Genomic DNA, 25,772 nt, shown 5'->3' on the forward strand with positions numbered 1-25,772 from the left:
TTATAATTTTTCTTTAGTTTAAATAAATTTTATCTTTATTTCTCCATTATTCATAGAGTTACTATGAATCATTCCAAATCATATATTTCAAAACAATATTATATATTTAAAATATTTCTATATTTACCAGGAATTTTAAGAGTTAAGTTCCCGCACATGCGCAGAACATATTAATATTCTTAGCAGTGTGCTTTTAAAACCAGATTTACACAATACTTAAAACTTATTGCTGAGTCGTAATGAGAATCTTTGACCCTTCAGCAGCTCTCGAGGTACGAGTCTTGGTGGCTAGATCGACAGGGTGTGTCATTGTATTTTGCTAAACTTCTGTTCGAATCTCGAGATCGACAAATAATTTATAATTTTTCTTTTTTTTAAATAAATTTTATCTTTATTTCTCCATTATTCATAGAGTTACTATGAATTATTCCAAATCATATATTTCAAAACAATATTATATATTTAAAATATTTCTATATTTACCAGGAATTTTAAGAGTTAAGTTCCCGCACATGCGCAGAACATATTAATATTCTTAGCAGTGTGCTTTTAAAATAAGATTTACACAATACTTAGAACTTATTGCCGAGTCGTAATGAGAATCTTTGACCCTTCAGCAGCTCTCGAGGTACGAGTCTTGGTGGCTAGATCGACAGGGTGTGTCATTGTATTTTGCTAAACTTCTGTTCGAATCTCGAGATCGACAAATAATTTATAATTTTTCTTTTTTTTAAATAAATTTTATCTTTATTTCTCTATTATTCATAGAGTTACTATGAATCATTCCAAATCATATATTTCAAAACAATATTATAAATTTAAAATATTTCTATATTTTATCGGAATTTTTAGAGTCAAGTTCCCGCACATGCGCAGAATCTATTAATATTCTTAGCATTTTTCTTTTAAAACCAGATTTACACAATACTTAAAACTTATTGCCGAGTCGTAATGAGAATCTTTGACCCTTCAGCAGCTCTCGAGGTACGAGTCTTGGTGGCTAGATCGACAGGGTGTGTCATTGTATTTTGCTAAACTTCTGTTCGAATCTCGAGATCGACAAATAATTTATAATTTTTCTTTTTTTTAAATAAATTTTATCTTTATTTCTCCATTATTCATAGAGTTACTATGAATCATTCCAAATCATATATTTCAAAACAATATTGTATATTTAAAATATTTCTATATTTACCAGGAATTTTAAGAGTTAAGTTCCCGCACATGCGCAGAACATATTAATATTCTTAGCAGTGTGCTTTTAAAACCAGATTTACACAATACTTAAAACTTATTGCCGAGTCGCAATCAGAATCTTTGACCCTTCAGAAGCTCTCGAGGTACGAGTCTTGGTGGCTAGATCGGCAGGGTGTGTCATTGTATTTTGCTGTTCTTCTGTTCGAATCTCGAGATCGACAAATAATTTATAATTTTTCTTTTTTTTAAATAAATTTTATCTTTATTTCTCTATTATTCATAGAGTTACTATGAATCATTCCAAATCATATATTTCAAAACAATATTATAAATTTAAAATATTTCTATATTTTATCGGAATTTTTAGAGTCAAGTTCCCGCACATGCGCAGAATCTATTAATATTCTTAGCATTGTTCTTTTAAAACCAGATTTACACAATACTTAAAACTTATTGCCGAGTCGTATTAAGAGTCTTTGACCATTCAGAAACTCTCGAGGTACGAGTCTTGGTGGCTAGATCGGCCGGGTGTGTCGTTGTATTTTGCTGGTCTTCTGTTCGAATCTCGAGATCGACAAATAATTTATAATTATTCTTCTTTTTAAATAAATTTTATCTTTATTTCTCCATTATTCATAGAGTTACTATGAATCATTCCAAATCATATATTTCAAAACAATATTATAAATTTAAAATATTTCTATATTTTATCGGAATTTTTAGAGTCAAGTTCCCGCACATGCGCAGAATCTATTAATATTCTTAGCAGTGTGCTTTTAAAACCAGATTTACACAATACTTAAAACTTATTGCCGAGTCGCAATCAGAATATTTGACCCTTCAGAAGCTCTCGAGGTACGAGTCTTGGTGGCTAGATCGGCAGGGTGTGTCATTGTATTTTGCTGTTCTTCTGTTCGAATCTCGAGATCGACAAATAATTTATAATTTTTCTTTTTTTTAAATAAATTTTATCTTTATTTCTCTATTATTCATAAAGTTACTATGAATCATTCCAAATCATATATTTCAAAACAATATTATAAATTTAAAATATTTCTATATTTTATCGGAATTTTTAGAGTCAAGTTCCCGCACATGCGCAGAATCTATTAATATTCTTAGCATTGTGCTTTTAAAACCAGATTTACACAATACTTAAAACGTATTGCCGAGTCGTAATGAGAATCTTTGACCCTTCAGAAGCCCTCGATGTAGGAGTCTTGGTGGCTTGATCGGCAGGGTGTGTCATTGTATTTTGCTGTTCTTCTGTTCGAATCTCGAGATCGACAAATAATTTATAATTTTTCTTTTTTTTAAATAAATTTTATCTTTATTTCTCTATTATTCATAGAGTTACTATGAATCATTCCAAATCATATATTTCAAAACAATATTATAAATTTAAAATATTTCTATATTTTATCGGAATTTTTAGAGTCAAGTTCCCGCACATGCGCAGAATCTATTAATATTCTTAGCATTGTTCTTTTAAAACCAGATTTACACAATACTTAAAACTTATTGCCGAGTCGTAATAAGAGTCTTTGACCATTCAGAAACTCTCGAGGTACGAGTCTTGGTGGCTAGATCGGCCGGGTGTGTCGTTGTATTTTGCTGGTCTTCTGTTCGAATCTCGAGATCGACAAATAATTTATAATTATTCTTCTTTTTAAATAAATTTTATCTTTATTTCTCCATTATTCATAGAGTTACTATGAATCATTCCAAATCATATATTTCAAAACAATATTATAAATTTAAAATATTTCTATATTTTATCGGAATTTTTAGAGTCAAGTTCCCGCACATGCGCAGAATCTATTAATATTCTTAGCAGTGTGCTTTTAAAACCAGATTTACACAATACTTAAAACTTATTGCCGAGTCGCAATCAGAATATTTGACCCTTCAGAAGCTCTCGAGGTACGAGTCTTGGTGGCTAGATCGGCAGGGTGTGTCATTGTATTTTGCTGTTCTTCTGTTCGAATCTCGAGATCGACAAATAATTTATAATTTTTCTTTTTTTTAAATAAATTTTATCTTTATTTCTCTATTATTCATAAAGTTACTATGAATCATTCCAAATCATATATTTCAAAACAATATTATAAATTTAAAATATTTCTATATTTTATCGGAATTTTTAGAGTCAAGTTCCCGCACATGCGCAGAATCTATTACTATTCTTAGCATTGTTCTTTTAAAACCAGATTTACACAATACTTAAAACTTATTGCCGAGTCGTAATGAGAATCTTTGACCCTTCAGCAGCTCTCGAGGTACGAGTCTTGGTGGCTAGATCGACAGGGTGTGTCATTGTATTTTGCTAAACTTCTGTTCGAATCTCGAGATCGACAAATAATTTATAATTTTTCTTTTTTTTCAATAAATTTTATCTATATTTCTCCATTATTCATAGCGTTACTATGAATCATTCCAAATCATATATTTCAAAACAATATTATAAATTTAAAATATTTCTATCTATTATCGGAATTTTAAAAGTCAAGTTCCCGCACATGCGCAGAATCTATTAATATTCTTAGCAGTGTGCTTTTAAAACCAGATTTACACAATACTTAGAACTTATTGCCGAGTCGTAATGAGAATCTTTGACCCTTCAGCAGCTCTCGAGGTACGAGTCTTGGTGGCTAGATCGGCAGGGTGTGTCATTGTATTTTTCTGGTCTTCTGTTCGAATCTCGAGATCGACAAATAATTTATAATTTTTCTTTTTTTTAAATAAATTTTATCTTTATTTCTCCATTATTCATAGAGTTACTATGAATCATTCCAAATCATATATTTCAAAACAATATTATAAATTTAATATATTTCTATATTTTATCGGAATTTTAAGAGTCAAGTTCCCGCACAGGCGCAGAATCTATTAATTATCTTAGCATTGTGCTTTTAAAACCAGATTTACACAATACTTAAAACTTATTGCCGAGTCGTAATAAGAGTCTTTGACCCTTCAGCAGCTCTCGAGGTACGAGTCTTGGTGGCTAGATCGGCAGGGTGTGTCATTGTATTTTGCTAAACGTCTGTTCGAATCTCGAGATCGACAAATAATTTATAATTTTTCTTTTTTTTCAATAAATTTTATCTATATTTCTCCATTATTCATAGCGTTACTATGAATCATTCCAAATCATATATTTCAAAACAATATTATAAATTTAAAATATTTCTATCTTTTATCGGAATTTTAAAAGTCAAGTTCCCGCACATGCGCAGAATCTATTAATATTCTTAGCAGTGTGCTTTTAAAACCAGATTTACACAATACTTAGAACTTATTGCCGAGTCGTAATGAGAATCTTTGACCCTTCAGCAGCTCCCGAGGTACGAGTCTTGGTGGCTAGATCGGCAATGTGTGTCATTGTATTTTGCTGGTCTTCTGTTCGAATCTCGAGATCGACAAATAATTTATAATTTTTCTTTTTTTTAAATAAATTTTATCTTTATTTCTCCATTATTCATAGAGTTACTATGAATCATTCCAAATCATATATTTCAAAACAATATTATAAATTTAATATATTTCTATATTTTATCGGAATTTTAAGAGTCAAGTTCCCGCACATGCGCAGAATCTATTAATTATCTTAGCATTGTGCTTTTAAAACCAGATTTACACAATACTTAAAACTTATTGCCGAGTCGTAATAAGAGTCTTTGACCCTTCAGCAGCTCTCGAGGTACGAGTCTTGGTGGCTAGATCGGCAGGGTGTGTCATTGTATTTTGCTGGTCTTCTGTTCGAATCTCGAAATCGACAAATAATTTATAATTTTTATTTTTTTTAAATAAATTTTATCTTTATTTCTGAATTATTCATAGAGTTACTATGAATCATTCCAAATCATATATTTCAAAACAATATTATAAATTTAATATATTTCTATATTTTATCGGAATTTTAAGAATCAAGTTCCCGCACATGCGCAGAATCTTTTAATCTTCTTAGCATTGTGCTTTTAAAACCAGATTTACACAAAACTTATTGCCGAGTCGTAATAAGAGTCTTTGAGAATTCACAAACTCCCGAGGTACGAGTCTTGGTGGCTAGATCGGCAGGGTGTGTCATTGTATTTCGCTGGTCTTCTGTTCGAATCTCGAGATCGACAAATAATTTATAATTTTTCTCTTTTTTAAATAAATTTTATCTTTATTTCTCCATTATTCATAGAGTTACTATGAATCATTCCAAATCATATATTTCAAAACAATATAATAAATTTAATATATTTCTATATTTTATCGGAATTTTAAGAGTCAAGTTCCCGCACATGCGCAGAATCTATTAATTATCTTAGCATTGTGCTTTTAAAAGCAGATTTACACAATACTTAAAACTTATTGCCGAGTCGTAATAAGAGTCTTTGAGAATTCACAAACTCTCGAGGTACGAGTCTTGGTGGCTAGATCGGCAGGGTGTGTCATTGTATTTTGATGGTCTTCTGTACGAATCTCGAGATCGACAAATAATTTATAATTTTTCTTTTTTTTAAATAAATTTTATCTTTATTTCTCCATTATTCATAGAGTTACTATGAATCATTCCAAATCATATATTTCAAAACAATATTATAAATTTAATATATTTCTATATTTTATCGGAATTTTAAGAGTCAAGTTCCCGCACATGCGCAGAATCTATTACTATTCTTAGCATTGTTCTTTTAAAACCAGATTTACACAATACTTAAAACTTATTGCCGAGTCGTAATGAGAATCTTTGACCCTTCAGCAGCTCTCGAGGTACGAGTCTTGGTGGCTAGATCGACAGGGTGTGTCATTGTATTTTGCTAAACTTCTGTTCGAATCTCGAGATCGACAAATAATTTATAATTTTTCTTTTTTTTCAATAAATTTTATCTATATTTCTCCATTATTCATAGCGTTACTATGAATCATTCCAAATCATATATTTCAAAACAATATTATAAATTTAAAATATTTCTATCTATTATCGGAATTTTAAAAGTCAAGTTCCCGCACATGCGCAGAATCTATTAATATTCTTAGCAGTGTGCTTTTAAAACCAGATTTACACAATACTTAGAACTTATTGCCGAGTCGTAATGAGAATCTTTGACCCTTCAGCAGCTCTCGAGGTACGAGTCTTGGTGGCTAGATCGGCAGGGTGTGTCATTGTATTTTTCTGGTCTTCTGTTCGAATCTCGAGATCGACAAATAATTTATAATTTTTCTTTTTTTTAAATAAATTTTATCTTTATTTCTCCATTATTCATAGAGTTACTATGAATCATTCCAAATCATATATTTCAAAACAATATTATAAATTTAATATATTTCTATATTTTATCGGAATTTTAAGAGTCAAGTTCCCGCACAGGCGCAGAATCTATTAATTATCTTAGCATTGTGCTTTTAAAACCAGATTTACACAATACTTAAAACTTATTGCCGAGTCGTAATAAGAGTCTTTGACCCTTCAGCAGCTCTCGAGGTACGAGTCTTGGTGGCTAGATCGGCAGGGTGTGTCATTGTATTTTGCTAAACGTCTGTTCGAATCTCGAGATCGACAAATAATTTATAATTTTTCTTTTTTTTCAATAAATTTTATCTATATTTCTCCATTATTCATAGCGTTACTATGAATCATTCCAAATCATATATTTCAAAACAATATTATAAATTTAAAATATTTCTATCTTTTATCGGAATTTTAAAAGTCAAGTTCCCGCACATGCGCAGAATCTATTAATATTCTTAGCAGTGTGCTTTTAAAACCAGATTTACACAATACTTAGAACTTATTGCCGAGTCGTAATGAGAATCTTTGACCCTTCAGCAGCTCCCGAGGTACGAGTCTTGGTGGCTAGATCGGCAATGTGTGTCATTGTATTTTGCTGGTCTTCTGTTCGAATCTCGAGATCGACAAATAATTTATAATTTTTCTTTTTTTTAAATAAATTTTATCTTTATTTCTCCATTATTCATAGAGTTACTATGAATCATTCCAAATCATATATTTCAAAACAATATTATAAATTTAATATATTTCTATATTTTATCGGAATTTTAAGAGTCAAGTTCCCGCACATGCGCAGAATCTATTAATTATCTTAGCATTGTGCTTTTAAAACCAGATTTACACAATACTTAAAACTTATTGCCGAGTCGTAATAAGAGTCTTTGACCCTTCAGCAGCTCTCGAGGTACGAGTCTTGGTGGCTAGATCGGCAGGGTGTGTCATTGTATTTTGCTGGTCTTCTGTTCGAATCTCGAAATCGACAAATAATTTATAATTTTTATTTTTTTTAAATAAATTTTATCTTTATTTCTGAATTATTCATAGAGTTACTATGAATCATTCCAAATCATATATTTCAAAACAATATTATAAATTTAATATATTTCTATATTTTATCGGAATTTTAAGAATCAAGTTCCCGCACATGCGCAGAATCTTTTAATCTTCTTAGCATTGTGCTTTTAAAACCAGATTTACACAAAACTTATTGCCGAGTCGTAATAAGAGTCTTGGAGAATTCACAAACTCCCGAGGTACGAGTCTTGGTGGCTAGATCGGCAGGGTGTGTCATTGTATTTCGCTGGTCTTCTGTTCGAATCTCGAGATCGACAAATAATTTATAATTTTTCTCTTTTTTAAATAAATTTTATCTTTATTTCTCCATTATTCATAGAGTTACTATGAATCATTCCAAATCATATATTTCAAAACAATATAATAAATTTAATATATTTCTATATTTTATCGGAATTTTAAGAGTCAAGTTCCCGCACATGCGCAGAATCTATTAATTATCTTAGCATTGTGCTTTTAAAAGCAGATTTACACAATACTTAAAACTTATTGCCGAGTCGTAATAAGAGTCTTTGAGAATTCACAAACTCTCGAGGTACGAGTCTTGGTGGCTAGATCGGCAGGGTGTGTCATTGTATTTTGATGGTCTTCTGTACGAATCTCGAGATCGACAAATAATTTATAATTTTTCTTTTTTTTAAATAAATTTTATCTTTATTTCTCCATTATTCATAGAGTTACTATGAATCATTCCAAATCATATATTTCAAAACAATATTATAAATTTAATATATTTCTATATTTTATCGGAATTTTAAGAGTCAAGTTCCCGCACATGCGCAGAATCTATTAATTATCTTAGCATTGTGCTTTTAAAACCAGATTTACACAATACTTAAAACTTATTGCCGAGTCGTAATGAGAATCTTTGACCCTTCAGCAGCTCTCGAGGTACGAGTCTTGGTGGCTAGATCGGCAGGATGTGTCATTGTATTTTGCTAAACTTCTGTTCGAATCTCGAGATCGACAAATAATTTATAATTTTTCTTTTTTTTCAATAAATTTTATCTATATTTCTCCATTATTCATAGCGTTACTATGAATCATTCCTAATCATATATTTCAAAACAATATTATAAATTTAAAATATTTCTATCTTTTATCGGAATTTTAAAAGTCAAGTTCCCGCACATGCGCAGAATCTATTAATATTCTTAGCAGTGTGCTTTTAAAACCAGATTTACACAATACTTAGAACTTATTGCCGAGTCGTAATGAGAATCTTTGACCCTTCAGCAGCTCTCGAGGTACGAGTCTTGGTGGCTAGATCGGCAGGGTGTGTCATTGTATCTTGCTGGTCTTCTGTTCGAATCTCGAGATCGACAAATAATTTATAATTTTTCTTTTTTTTAAATAAATTTTATCTTTATTTCTCCATTATTCATAGAGTTACTATGAATCATTCCAAATCATATATTTCAAAACAATATTATAAATTTAATATATTTCTATATTTTATCGGAATTTTAAGAGTCAAGTTCCCGCACATGCGCAGAATCTATTAATTATCTTAGCATTGTGCTTTTAAAACCAGATTTACACAATACTTAAAACTTATTGCCGAGTCGTAATAAGAGTCTTTGACCCTTCAGCAGCTCTCGAGGTACGAGTCTTGGTGGCTAGATCGGCAGGATGTGTCATTGTATTTTGCTGCTCTTCTGTTCGAATCTCGAGATCGACAAATAATTTATAATTTTACTTTTTTTTAAATAAATTTTATCTTTATTTCTCCATTATTCATAGAGTTACTATGAATCATTCCAAATCATATATTTCAAAACAATATAATAAATTTAATATATTTCTATATTTTATCGGAATTTTAAGAGTCAAGTTCCCGCACATGCGCCGAATCTATAAATTATCTTAGCATTGTGCTTTTAAAACCAGATTTATACAATACTTAAAACTTATTGCCGAGTCGTAATGAGAATCTTTGACCCTTCAGAAACTCTCGAGGTACGAGTCTTGGTGGCTAGATCTGCAGGGTGTGTCATTGTAATTTGCTGGTCTATTGTTCGAATCTCGAGATCGACAAAAAATTTATAATTTTTCTTTTTTTTAAATAAATTTTATCTATATTTCTCCATTATTCATAGCGTTACTATGAATCATTCCAAATCATATATTTCAAAACAATATTATAAATTTAAAATATTTCTATCTTTTATCGGAATTTTAAAAGTCAAGTTCCCGCACATGTGCAGAATCTATTAATATTCTTAGCAGTGTGCTTTTAAAACCAGATTTACACAATACTTAGAACTTATTGCCGAGTCGTAATGAGAATCTTTGACCCTTCAGAAGCTCTCGAGGTACGAGTCTTGGTGGCTAGATCGGCAGGGTGTGTCATTGTATTTTGCTGGTCTTCTGTTCGAATCTCGAGATCGACAAATAATTTATAATTTTTCTTTTTTTTAAATAAATTTTATCTTTATTTCTCCATTATTCATAGAGTTACTATGAATCATTCCAAATCATATATTTCAAAACAATATTATAAATTTAATATATTTCTATATTTTATCGGAATTTTAAGAGTCAAGTTCCCGCACATGCGCAGAATCTATTAATTATCTTAGCATTGTGCTTTTAAAACCAGATTTATACAATACTTAAAACTTATTGCCGAGTCGTAATGAGAATCTTTGACCCTTCAGAAACTCTCGAGGTACGAGTCTTGGTGGCTAGATCTGCAGGGTGTGTCATTGTAATTTGCTGGTCTTCTGTTCGAATCTCGAGATCGACAAATAATTTATAATTTTTCTTTTTTTTAAATAAATTTTATCTATATTTCTCCATTATTCATAGCGTTACTATGAATCATTCCAAATCATATATTTCAAAACAATATTATAAATTTAATATATTTCTATATTTTATCGGAATTTTAAGAGTCAAGTTCCCGCACAGGCGCAGAATATATTAATATTCTTAGCAGTGTGCTTTTAAAACCAGATTTACACAATACTTAAAACTTATTGCAGAGTCGTAATAAGAGTCTTTGAGAATTCACAAACTCTCGAGGTACGAGGCTTGGTGGCTAGATCGGCAGGGTGTGTTATTGTATTTTGCTGGTCTTCTGTTCGAATCTCGAGATCGACAAATAATTTATAATTTTTCTTTTTTTTTTAAATAAATTTTATCTTTATTTCTCCATTATTCATAGCGTTACTATTAATCATTCCAAATCATATATTTCAAAACAATAATATAAATGTAAAATATTTCTATATTTTATCGGAATTTTAAGAGTCAAGTTCCCGCACATGCGCAGAATCTATTCATTATCTTAGCATTGTGCTTTTAAAACCAGATTTACACAATACTTAAAACTTATTGCCGAGTCGTAATAAGAGTCTTTGACCATTCAGAAACTCTCGAGGTACGAGTCTTGTTGGCTAGATCGGCAGGGTGTGTCGTTGTGTTTTGCTGGTCTTCTGTTCGAATCTCGAGATCGACAAATAATTTATAATTTTTCTTTTTTTTAAATAAATTTTATCTTTATTTTTCCATTATTCATAGAGTTACTATGAATCATTACAAATCATATATTTCAAAACAATATTATAAATTTAATATATTTCTATATTTTATCGGAATTTTAAGAGTCAAGTTCCCGCACATGCGCAGAATCTATTAATTATCTTAGCATTGTGCTTTTAAAACCAGATTTACACAATACTTAAAACTTATTGCCGAGTCGTAATAAGAGTCTTTGACCCTTCAGCAGCTCTCAAGGTACGAGTCTTGGTGGCTAGATCGGCAGGATGTGTCATTGTATTTTGCTGCTCTTCTGTTCGAATCTCGAGATCGACAAATAATTTATAATTTTTCTTTTTTTTAAATAAATTTTATCTTTATTTCTCCATTATTCATAGAGTTACTATGAATCATTCCAAATCATATATTTCAAAACAATATTATAAATTTAATATATTTCTATATTTTATCGGAATTTTAAGAGTCAAGTTCCCGCACATGCGCAGAATCTATTAATTATCTTAGCATTGTGCTTTTAAAACCAGATTTACACAATACTTAAAACTTATTGCCGAGTCGTAATAAGAGTCTTTGACCCTTCAGCAGCTCTCGAGGTACGAGTCTTGGTGGCTAGATCGGCAGGGTGTGTCATTGTATTTTGCTGGTCTTCTGTTCGAATCTCGAGATCGACAAATAATTTATAATTTTTCTTTTTTTTAAATAAATTTTATCTTTATTTCTCCATTATTCATAGAGTTACTATGAATCATTCCAAATCATATATTTCAAAACAATATTATAAATTTAATATATTTCTATATTTTATCGGAATTTTAAGAGTCAAGTTCCCGCACATGCGCAGAATCTATTAATTATCTTAGCATTGTGCTTTTAAAACCAGATTTATACAATACTTAAAACTTATTGCCGAGTCGTAATGAGAATCTTTGACCCTTCAGAAACTCTCGAGGTCCGAGTCTTGGTGGCTAGATCTGCAGGGTGTGTCATTGTAATTTGCTGGTCTTCTGTTCGAATCTCGAGATCGACAAATAATTTACAATTTTTCTTTTTTTTAAATAAATTTTATCTATATTTCTCCATTATTCATAGCGTTACTATGAATCATTCCAAATCATATATTTCAAAACAATATTATAAATTTAATATATTTCCATATTTTATCGGAATTTTAAGAGTCAAGTTCCCGCACAGGCGCAGAATATATTAATATTCTTAGCAGTGTGCTTTTAAAACCAGATTTACACAATACTTAAAACTTATTGCAGAGTCGTAATAAGAGTCTTTGAGAATTCACAAACTCTCGAGGTACGAGGCTTGGTGGCTAGATCGGCAGGGTGTGTCATTGTATTTTGCTGGTCTTCTGTTCGAATCTCGAGATCGACAAATAATTTATAATTTTTCTTTTTTTTTTTAAATAAATTTTATCTTTATTTCTCCATTATTCATAGCGTTACTATTAATCATTCCAAATCATATATTTCAAAACAATAATATAAATGTAAAATATTTCTATATTTTATCGGAATTTTAAGAGTCAAGTTCCCGCACATGCGCAGAATCTATTCATTATCTTAGCATTGTGCTTTTAAAACCAGATTTACACAATACTTAAAACTTATTGCCGAGTCGTATTAAGAGTCTTTGACCATTCAGAAACTCTCGAGGTACGAGTCTTGTTGGCTAGATCGGCAGGGTGTGTCGTTGTGTTTTGCTGGTCTTCTGTTCGAATCTCGAGATCGACAAATAATTTATAATTTTTCTTTTTTTTAAATAAATTTTATCTTTATTTCTCCATTATTCATAGAGTTACTATGAATCATTCCAAATCATATATTTCAAAACAATATAATAAATTTAATATATTTCTATATTTTATCGGAATTTTAAGAGTCAAGTTCCCGCACATGCGCAGAATCTATTAATTATCTTAGCATTGTGCTTTTAAAACCAGATTTATACAATACTTAAAACTTATTGCCGAATCGTAATGAGAATCTTTGACCCTTCAGAAACTCTCGAGGTACGAGTCTTGGTGGCTAGATCTGCAGGGTGTGTCATTGTAATTTGCTGGTCTTCTGTTCGAATCTCGAGATCGACAAATAATTTATAATTTTTCTTTTTTTTAAATAAATTTTATCTATATTTCTCCATTATTCATAGCGTTACTATGAATCATTCCAAATCATATATTTCAAAACAATATTATATATTTAAAATATTTCTATATTTACCAGGAATTTTAAGAGTTAAGTTCCCGCACATGCGCAGAACATATTAATATTCTTAGCAGTGTGCTTTTAAAACCAGATTTACACAATACTTAAAACTTATTGCCGAGTCGTAATGAGAATCTTTGACCCTTCAGCAGCTCTCGAGGTACGAGTCTTGGTGGCTAGATCGACAGGGTGTGTCATTGTATTTTGCTAAACTTCTGTTCGAATCTCGAGATAGACAAATAATTTATAATTTTTCTTTTTTTTCAATAAATTTTATCTATATTTCTCCATTATTCATAGCGTTACTATGAATCATTCCAAATCATATATTTCAAAACAATATTATAAATTTAAAATATTTCTATCTTTTATCGGAATTTTAAAAGTCAAGTTCCCGCACATGCGCAGAATCTATTAATATTCTTAGCAGTGTGCTTTTAAAACCAGATTTACACAATACTTAGAACTTATTGCCGAGTCGTAATGAGAATCTTTGACCCTTCAGCAGCTCTCGAGGTACGAGTCTTGGTGGCTAGATCGGCAGGTTGTGTCATTGTATTTTGCTGGTCTTCTGTTCGAATCTCGAGATCGACAAATAATTTATAATTTTTCTTTTTTTTAAATAAATTTTATCTTTATTTCTCCATTATTCATAGAGTTACTATGAATCATTCCAAATCATATATTTCAAAACAATATTATAAATTTAATATATTTCTATATTTTATCGGAATTTTAAGAGTCAAGTTCCCGCACATGCGCAGAATCTATTAATTATCTTAGCATTGTGCTTTTAAAACCAGATTTACACAATACTTAAAACTTATTGCCGAGTCGTAATAAGAGTCTTTGACCCTTCAGCAGCTCTCGAGGTACGAGTCTTGGTGGCTAGATCGGCAGGATGTGTCATTGTATTTTGCTGCTCTTCTGTTCGAATCTCGAGATCGACAAATAATTTATAATTTTTCTTTTTTTTAAATAAATTTTATCTTTATTTCTCCATTATTCATAGAGTTACTATGAATCATTCCAAATCATATATTTCAAAACAATATAATAAATTTAATATATTTCTATATTTTATCGGAATTTTAAGAGTCAAGTTCCCGCACATGCGCAGAATCTATTAATTATCTTAGCATTGTGCTTTTAAAACCAGATTTATACAATACTTAAAACTTATTGCCGAGTCGTAATGAGAATCTTTGACCCTTCAGAAACTCTCGAGGTACGAGTCTTGGTGGCTAGATCTGCAGGGTGTGTCATTGTAATTTGCTGGTCTTCTGTTCGAATCTCGAGATCGACAAATAATTTATAATTTTTCTTTTTTTTAAATAAATTTTATCTATATTTCTCCATTATTCATAGCGTTACTATGAATCATTCCAAATCATATATTTCAAAACAATATTATAAATTTAATATATTTCTATATTTTATCGGAATTTTAAGAGTCAAGTTCCCGCACAGGCGCAGAATATATTAATATTCTTAGCAGTGTGCTTTTAAAACCAGATTTACACAATACTTAAAACTTATTGCAGAGTCTTAATAAGAGTCTTTGAAAATTCAAAAACTCTCGAGGTACGAGGCTTGGTGGCTAGATCGGCAGGGTGTGTCATTGTATTTTGCTGGTCTTCTGTTCGAATCTCGAGATCGACAAATAATTTATAATTTTTCTTTTTTTTTTAAATAAATTTTATCTTTATTTCTCCATTATTCATAGCGTTACTATTAATCATTCCAAATCATATATTGCAAAACAATAATATAAATGTAAAATATTTCTATATTTTATCGGAATTTTAAGAGTCAAGTTCCCGCACATGCGCAGAATCTATTCATTATCTTAGCATTGTGCTTTTAAAACCAGATTTACACAATACTTAAAACTTATTGCCGAGTCGTAATAAGAGTCTTTGACCATTCAGAAACTCTCGAGGTACGAGTCTTGTTGGCTAGATCGGCAGGGTGTGTCGTTGTGTTTTGCTGGTCTTCTGTTCGAATCTCGAGATCGACAAATAATTTATAATTTTTCTTTTTTTTAAATAAATTTTATCTTTATTTCTCCATTATTCATAGAGTTACTATGAATCATCCAAATCATATATTTCAAAACAATATTATAAATTTAATATATTTCTATATTTTATCGGAATTTTAAGAGTCAAGTTCCCGCACATGCGCAGAATCTATTAATTATCTTAGCATTGTGCTTTTAAAACCAGATTTACACAATACTTAAAACTTATTGCCGAGTCGTAATAAGAGTCTTTGACCCTTCAGCAGCTCTCGAGGTACGAGTCTTGGTGGCTAGATCGGCAGGATGTGTCATTGTATTTTGCTGCTCTTCTGTTCGAATCTCGAGATCGACAAATAATTTATAATTTTTCTTTTTTTTCAATAAATTTTATCTATATTTCTCCATTATTCATAGCGTTACTATGAATCATTCCAAATCATATATTTCAAAACAATATTATAAATTTAAAATATTTCTATCTTTTATCGGAATTTTAAAAGTCAAGTTCCCGCACATGCGCAGAATCTATTAATATTCTTAGCAGTGTGCTTTTAAAACCAGATTTACACAATACTTAGAACTTATTGCCGAGTCGTAATGAGAATCTTTGACCCTTCAGCAGCTCTCGAGGTACGAGTCTTGGTGGCTAGATCGGCAGGGTGTGTCATTGTATTTTTCTGGTGTTCTGTTCGAATCTCGAGATCGACAAATAATTTATAATTTTTCTTTTTTTTAAATAAATTTTATCTTTATTTCTCCATTATTCATAGAGTTACTATGAATCATTCCAAATCATATATTTCAAAACAATATTATAAATTTAATATATTTCTATCTTTTATCGGAATTTTAAGAGTCAAGTTCCCGCACAGGCGCAGAATCTATTAATTATCTTAGCATTGTGCTTTTAAAACCAGATTTACACAATACTTAAAACTTATTGCGGAGTCGTAATAAGAGTCTTTGACCCTTCAGCAGCTCTCGAGGTACGAGTCTTGGTGGCTAGATCGGCAGGATGTGTCATTGTATTTTGCTGCTCTTCTGTTCGAATCTCGAGATCGACAAATAATTTATAATTTTTCTTTTTTTTAAATAAATTTTCTCTTTATTTCTCTATTATTCATAGAGTTACTATGAATCATTCCAAATCATATATTTCAAAACAATATTATATATTTAAAATATTTCTATATTTACCAGGAATTTTAAGAGTTAAGTTCCCGCACATGCGCAGAACATATTAATATTCTTAGCAGTGTGCTTTTAAAACCAGATTTACACAATACTTAAAACTTATTGCCGAGTCGTAATGAGAATCTTTGACCCTTCAGCAGCTCTCGAGGTACGAGTCTTGGTGGCTAGATCGACAGGGTGTGTCATTGTATTTTGCTAAACTTCTGTTCGAATCTCGAGATCGACAAATAATTTATAATTTTTCTTTTTTTTCAATAAATTTTATCTATATTTCTCCATTATTCATAGCGTTACTATGAATCATTCCAAATCATATATTTCAAAACAATATTATAAATTTAAAATATTTCTATCTTTTATCGGAATTTTAAAAGTCAAGTTCCCGCACATGCGCAGAATCTATTAATATTCTTAGCAGTGTGCTTTTAAAACCAGATTTACACAATACTTAGAACTTATTGCCGAGTCGTAATGAGAATCTTTGACCCTTCAGCAGCTCTCGAGGTACGAGTCTTGGTGGCTAGATCGGCAGGGTGTGTCATTGTATTTTGCTGGTCTTCTGTTCGAATCTCGAAATCGACAAATAATTTATAATTTTTATTTTTTTTAAATAAATTTTATCTTTATTTCTCCATTATTCATAGAGTTACTATGAATCATTCCAAATCATATATTTCAAAACAATATTATAAATTTAATATATTTCTATATTTTATCGGAATTTTAAGAGTCAAGTTCCCGCACATGCGCAGAATCTATTAATTATCTTAGCATTGTGCTTTTAAAACCAGATTTACACAATACTTAAAACTTATTGCCGAGTCGTAATAAGAGTCTTTGACCCTTCAGCAGCTCTCGAGGTACGAGTCTTGGTGGCTAGATCGGCAGGGTGTGTCATTGTATTTTGCTGGTCTTCTGTTCGAATCTCGAGATCGACAAATAATTTATAATTTTTATTTTTTTTAAATAAATTTTATCTTTATTTCTGAATTATTCATAGAGTTACTATGAATCATTCCAAATCATATATTTCAAAACAATATTATAAATTTAATATATTTCTATATTTTATCGGAATTTTAAGAATCAAGTTCCCGCACATGCGCAGAATCTTTTAATCTTCTTAGCATTGTGCTTTTAAAACCAGATTTACACAATACTTAAAACTTATTGCCGAGTCGTAATAAGAGTCTTTGAGAATTCACAAACTCCCGAGGTACGAGTCTTGGTGGCTAGATCGGCAGGGTGTGTCATTGTATTTCGCTGGTCTTCTGTTCGAATCTCGAGATCGACAAATAATTTATAATTTTTCTTTTTTTTAAATAAATTTTATCTTTATTTCTCCATTATTCATAGAGTTACTATGAATCATTCCAAATCATATATTTCAAAACAATATAATAAATTTAATATATTTCTATATTTTATCGGAATTTTAAGAGTCAAGTTCCCGCACATGCGCAGAATCTATTAATTATCTTAGCATTGTGCTTTTAAAAGCAGATTTACACAATACTTAAAACTTATTGCCGAGTCGTAATAAGAGTCTTTGAGAATTCACAAACTCTCGAGGTACGAGTCTTGGTGGCTATATCGGCAGGATGTGTCATTGTATTTTGCTGGTCTTCTGTTCGAATCTCGAGATCGACAAATAATTTATAATTTTTCTTTAGTTTAAATAAATTTTATCTTTATTTCTCCATTATTCATAGAGTTACTATGAATCATTCCAAATCATATATTTCAAAACAATATTATATATTTAAAATATTTCTATCTTTTATCGGAATTTTAAAAGTCAAGTTCCCGCACATGCGCAGAATCTATTAATATTCTTAGCAGTGTGCTTTTAAAACCAGATTTACACAATACTTAGAACTTATTGCCGAGTCGTAATGAGAATCTTTGACCCTTCAGCAGCTCTCGAGGTACGAGTCTTGGTGGCTAGATCGGCAGGGTGTGTCATTGTATCTTGCTGGTCTTCTGTTCGAATCTCGAGATCGACAAATAATTTATAATTTTTCTTTTTTTTAAATAAATTTTATCTTTATTTCTCCATTATTCATAGAGTTACTATGAATCATTCCAAATCATATATTTCAAAACAATATTATAAATTTAATATATTTCTATATTTTATCGGAATTTTAAGAGTCAAGTTCCCGCACATGCGCAGAATCTATTAATTATCTTAGCATTGTGCTTTTAAAACCAGATTTACACAATACTTAAAACTTATTGCCGAGTCGTAATAAGAGTCTTTGACCCTTCAGCAGCTCTCGAGGTACGAGTCTTGGTGGCTAGATCGGCATGATGTGTCATTTTATTTTGCTGCTCTTCTGTTCGAATCTCGAGATCGACAAATAATTTATAATTTTACTTTTTTTTAAATAAATTTTATCTTTATTTCTCCATTATTCATAGAGTTACTATGAATCATTCCAAATCATATATTTCAAAACAATATAATAAATTTAATATATTTCTATATTTTATCGGAATTTTAAGAGTCAAGTTCCCGCACATGCGCAGAATCTATTAATTATCTTAGCATTGTGCTTTTAAAACCAGATTTATACAATACTTAAAACTTATTGCCGAGTCGTAATGAGAATCTTTGACCCTTCAGAAACTCTCGAGGTACGAGTCTTGGTGGCTAGATCTGCAGGGTGTGTCATTGTAATTTGCTGGTCTTCTGTTCGAATCTCGAGATCGACAAATAATTTATAATTTTTCTTTTTTTTAAATAATTTTTATCTATATTTCTCCATTATTCATAGCGTTACTATGAATCATTCCAAATCATATATTTCAAAACAATATTATATATTTAAAATATTTCTATATTTACCAGGAATTTTAAGAGTTAAGTTCCCGCACATGCGCAGAACATATTAATATTCTTAGCAGTGTGCTTTTAAAACCAGATTTACACAATACTTAAAACTTATTGCCGAGTCGTAATGAGAATCTTTGACCCTTCAGCAGCTCTCGAGGTACGAGTCTTGGTGGCTAGATCGACAGGGTGTGTCATTGTATTTTGCTAAACTTCTGTTCGAATCTCGAGATCGACAAATAATTTATAATTTTTTTTTCAATAAATTTTATCTATATTTCTCCATTATTCATAGCGTTACTATGAATCATTCCAAATCATATATTTCAAAACAATATTATAAATTTAATATATTTCTATATTTTATCGGAATTTTAAGAGTCAAGTTCCCGCACAGGCGCAGAATATATTAATATTCTTAGCAGTGTGCTTTTAAAACCAGATTTACACAATACTTAAAACTTATTGCAGAGTCGTAATAAGAGTCTTTGAGAATTCACAAACTCTCGAGGTACGAGGCTTGGTGGCTAGATCGGCAGGGTGTGTCATTGTATCTTGCTGGTCTTCTGTTCGAATCTCGAGATCGACAAATAATTTATAATTTTTCTTTTTTTTAAATAAATTTTATCTTTATTTCTCCATTATTCATAGAGTTACTATGAATCATTCCAAATCATATATTTCAAAACAATATTATAAATTTAATATATTTCTATATTTTATCGGAATTTTAAGAGTCAAGTTCCCGCACATGCGCAGAATCTATTAATTATCTTAGCATTGTGCTTTTAAAACCAGATTTACACAATACTTAAAACTTATTGCCGAGTCGTAATAAGAGTCTTTGACCCTTCAGCAGCTCTCGAGGTACGAGTCTTGGTGGCTAGATCGGCATGATGTGTCATTTTATTTTGCTGCTCTTCTGTTCGAATCTCGAGATCGACAAATAATTTATAATTTTACTTTTTTTTAAATAAATTTTATCTTTATTTCTCCATTATTCATAGAGTTACTATGAATCATTCCAAATCATATATTTCAAAACAATATAATAAATTTAATATATTTCTATATTTTATCGGAATTTTAAGAGTCAAGTTCCCGCACATGCGCAGAATCTATTAATTATCTTAGCATTGTGCTTTTAAAACCAGATTTATACAATACTTAAAACTTATTGCCGAGTCGTAATGAGAATCTTTGACCCTTCAGCAGCTCTCGAGGTACGAGTCTTGGTGGCTAGATCGACAGGGTGTGTCATTGTATTTTGCTAAACTTCTGTTCGAATCTCGAGATCGACAAATAATTTATAATTTTTTTTTTCAATAAATTTTATCTATATTTCTCCATTATTCATAGCGTTACTATGAATCATTCCAAATCATATATTTCAAAACAATATTATAAATTTAATATATTTCTATATTTTATCGGAATTTTAAGAGTCAAGTTCCCGCACAGGCGCAGAATATATTAATATTCTTAGCAGTGTGCTTTTAAAACCAGATTTACACAATACTTAAAACTTATTACAGAGTCGTAATAAGAGTCTTTGAGAATTCACAAACTCTCGAGGTACGAGGCTTGGTGGCTAGATCGGCAGGGTGTGTCATTGTATTTTGCTGGTCTTCTGTTCGAATCTCGAGATCGACAAATAATTTATAATTTTTCTTTTTTTTTTTAAATAAATTTTATCTTTATTTCTCCATTATTCATAGCGTTACTATTAATCATTCCAAATCATATATTTCAAAACAATAATATAAATGTAAAATATTTCTATATTTTATCGGAATTTTAAGAGTCAAGTTCCCGCACATGCGCAGAATCTATTCATTATCTTAGCATTGTGCTTTTAAAACCAGATTTACACAATACTTAAAACTTATTGCCGCGTCGTAATAAGAGTCTTTGACCATTCAGAAACTCTCGAGGTACGAGTCTTGTTGGCTAGATCGGCAGGGTGTGTCGTTGTGTTTTGCTGGTCTTCTGTTCGAATCTCGAGATCGACAAATAATTTATAATTTTTCTTTTTTTTAAATAAATTTTATCTTTATTTCTCCATTATTCATAGAGTTACTATGAATCATTCCAAATCATATATTTCAAAACAATATTATAAATTTAATATATTTCTATATTTTATCGGAATTTTAAGAGTCAAGTTCCCGCACATGCGCAGAATCTATTAATTATCTTAGCATTGTGCTTTTAAAACCAGATTTACACAATACTTAAAACTTATTGCCGAGTCGTAATAAGAGTCTTTGACCCTTCAGCAGCTCTCGAGGTACGAGTCTTGGTGGCTAGATCGGCAGGATGTGTCATTGTATTTTGCTGCTCTTCTGTTCGAATCTCGAGATCGACAAATAATTTATAATTTTTCTTTTTTTTAAATAAATTTTATCTTTATTTCTCCATTATTCATAGAGTTACTATGAATCATTCCAAATCATATATTTCAAAACAATATAATAAATTTAATATATTTCTATATTTTATCGGAATTTTAAGAGTCAAGTTCCCGCACATGCGCTGAATCTATTAATTATCTTAGCATTGTGCTTTTAAAACCAGATTTATACAATACTTAAAACTTATTGCCGAGTCGTAATGAGAATCTTTGACCCTTCAGAAACTCTCGAGGTACGAGTCTTGGTGGCTAGATCTGCAGGGTGTGTCATTGTAATTTGCTGGTCTTCTGTTCGAATCTCGAGATCGACAAATAATTTATAATTTTTCTTTTTTTTAAATAAATTTTATCTATATTTCTCCATTATTCATAGCGTTACTATGAATCATTCCAAATCATATATTTCAAAACAATATTATATATTTAAAATATTTCTATATTTACCAGGAATTTTAAGAGTTAAGTTCCCGCACATGCGCAGAACATATTAATATTCTTAGCAGTGTGCTTTTAAAACCAGATTTACACAATACTTAAAACTTATTGCCGAGTCGTAATGAGAATCTTTGACCCTTCAGCAGCTCTCGAGGTACGAGTCTTGGTGGCTAGATCGACAGGGTGTGTCATTGTATTTTGCTAAACTTCTGTTCGAATCTCGAGATCGACAAATAATTTATAATTTTTCTTTTTTTTCAATAAATTTTATCTATTTTTCTCCATTATTCATAGCGTTACTATGAATCATTCCAAATCATATATTTCAAAACAATATTATAAATTTAAAATATTTCTATCTTTTATCGGAATTTTAAAAGTCAAGTTCCCGCACATGCGCAGAATCTATTAATATTCTTAGCAGTGTGCTTTTAAAACCAGATTTACACAATACTTAGAACTTATTGCCGAGTCGTAATGAGAATCTTTGACCCTTCAGCAGCTCTCGAGGTACGAGTCTTGGTGGCTAGATCGGCAGGGTGTGTCATTGTATTTTGCTGGTCTTCTGTTCGAATCTCGAGATCGACAAATAATTTATAATTTTTCTTTTTTTTAAATAAATTTTATCTTTATTTCTCCATTATTCATAGAGTTACTATGAATCATTCCAAATCATATATTTCAAAACAATATTATAAATTTAATATATTTCTATATTTTATCGGAATTTTAGTAGTCAAGTTCCCGCACATGCGCAGAATCTATTAATTATCTTAGCATTGTGCTTTTAAAACCAGATTTACACAATACTTAAAACTTATTGCCGAGTCGTAATAAGAGTCTTTGACCCTTCAGCAGCTCTCGAGGTACGAGTCTTGGTGGCTATATCGGCAGGATGTGTCATTGTATTTTGCTGCTCTTCTGTTCGAATCTCGAGATCGACAAATAATTTATAATTTTTCTTTTTTTTAAATAAATTTTATCTTTATTTCTCCATTATTCATAGAGTTACTATGAATCATTCCAAATCATATATTTCAAAACAATATAATAAATTTAATATATTTCTATATTTTATCGGAATTTTAAGAGTCAAGTTCCCGCACATGCGCAGAATCTATTTATTATCTTAGCATTGTGCTTTTAAAACCAGATTTATACAATACTTAAAACTTATTGCCGAGTCGTAATGAGAATCTTTGACCCTTCAGAAACTCTCGAGGTACGAGTCTTGGTGGCTAGATCTGCAGGGTGTGTCATTGTAATTTGCTGGTCTTCTGTTCGAATCTCGAGATCGACAAATAATTTATAATTTTTCTTTTTTTTAAATAAATTTTATCTATATTTCTCCATTATTCATAGCGTTACTATGAATCATTCCAAATCATATATTTCAAAACAATATTATAAATTTAATATATTTCTATATTTTATCGGAATTTTAAGAGTCAAGTTCCCGCACAGGCGCAGAATATATTAATATTCTTAGCAGTGTGCTTTTAAAACCAGATTTACACAATACTTAAAACTTATTGCCGCGTCGTAATAAAAGTCTTTGACCATTCAGAAACTCTCGAGGTACGAGTCTTGTTGGCTAGATCGGCAGGGTGTGTCGTTGTGTTTTGCTGGTCTTCTGTTCGAATCTCGAGATCGACAAATAATTTATAATTTTTCTTTTTTTTAAATAAATTTTATCTTTATTTCTCCATTATTCATAGAGTTACTATGAATCATTCCAAATCATATATTTCAAAACAATATTATAAATTTAATATATTTCTATATTTTATCGGAATTTTAAGAGTCAAGTTCCCGCACATGCGCAGAATCTATTAATTATCTTAGCATTGTGCTTTTAAAACCAGATTTACACAATACTTAAAACTTATTGCCGAGTCGTAATAAGAGTCTTTGACCCTTCAGCAGCTCTCGAGGTACGAGTCTTGGTGGCTAGATCGGCAGGATGTGTCATTGTATTTTGCTGCTCTTCTGTTCGAATCTCGAGATCGACAAATAATTTAAAATTTTTCTTTTTTTTAAATAAATTTTATCTTTATTTCTCCATTATTCATAGAGTTACTATGAATCATTCCAAATCATATATTTCAAAACAATATAATAAATTTTATATATTTCTATATTTTATCGGAATTTTAAGAGTCAAGTTCCCGCACATGCGCTGAATCTATTAATTATCTTAGCATTGTGCTTTTAAAACCAGATTTACACAATACTTAAAACTTATTGCCGAGTCGTAATGAGAATCTTTGACCCTTCAGCAGCTCTCGAGGTACGAGTCTTGGTGGCTAGATCGACAGGGTGTGTCATTGTATTTTGCTAAACTTCTGTTCGAATCTCGAGATCGACAAATAATTTATAATTTTTCTTTTTTTTCAATAAATTTTATCTATTTTTCTCCATTATTCATAGCGTTACTATGAATCATTCCAAATCATATATTTCAAAACAATATTATAAATTTAAAATATTTCTATCTTTTATCGGAATTTTAAAAGTCAAGTTCCCGCACATGCGCAGAATCTATTAATATTCTTAGCAGTGTGCTTTTAAAACCAGATTTACACAATACTTAGAACTTATTGCCGAGTCGTAATGAGAATCTTTGACCCTTCAGCAGCTCTCGAGGTACGAGTCTTGGTGGCTAGATCGGCAGGGTGTGTCATTGTATTTTGCTGGTCTTCTGTTCGAATCTCGAGATCGACAAATAATTTATAATTTTTCTTTTTTTTAAATAAATTTTATCTTTATTTCTCCATTATTCATAGAGTTACTATGAATCATTCCAAATCATATATTTCAAAACAATATTATAAATTTAATATATTTCTATATTTTATCGGAATTTTAGTAGTCAAGTTCCCGCACATGCGCAGAATCTATTAATTATCTTAGCATTGTGCTTTTAAAACCAGATTTACACAATACTTAAAACTTATTGCCGAGTCGTAATAAGAGTCTTTGACCCTTCAGCAGCTCTCGAGGTACGAGTCTTGGTGGCTATATCGGCAGGATGTGTCATTGTATTTTGCTGCTCTTCTGTTCGAATCTCGAGATCGACAAATAATTTATAATTTTTCTTTTTTTTAAATAAATTTTATCTTTATTTCTCCATTATTCATAGAGTTACTATGAATCATTCCAAATCATATATTTCAAAACAATATAATAAATTTAATATATTTCTATATTTTATCGGAATTTTAAGAGTCAAGTTCCCGCACATGCGCAGAATCTATTAATTATCTTAGCATTGTGCTTTTAAAACCAGATTTATACAATACTTAAAACTTATTGCCGAGTCGTAATGAGAATCTTTGACCCTTCAGAAACTCTCGAGATACGAGTCTTGGTGGCTAGATCTGCAGGGTGTGTCATTGTAATTTGCTGGTCTTCTGTTCGAATCTCGAGATCGACAAATAATTTATAATTTTTCTTTTTTTTAAATAAATTTTATCTATATTTCTCCATTATTCATAGCGTTACTATGAATCATTCCAAATCATATATTTCAAAACAATATTATAAATTTAATATATTTCTATATTTTATCGGAATTTTAAGAGTCAAGTTCCCGC

This window comes from Argiope bruennichi, chromosome 3 (genome assembly GCF_947563725.1).
Source record: "Argiope bruennichi chromosome 3, qqArgBrue1.1, whole genome shotgun sequence".
In the NCBI taxonomy this organism is placed as follows: domain Eukaryota; kingdom Metazoa; phylum Arthropoda; class Arachnida; order Araneae; family Araneidae; genus Argiope; species Argiope bruennichi.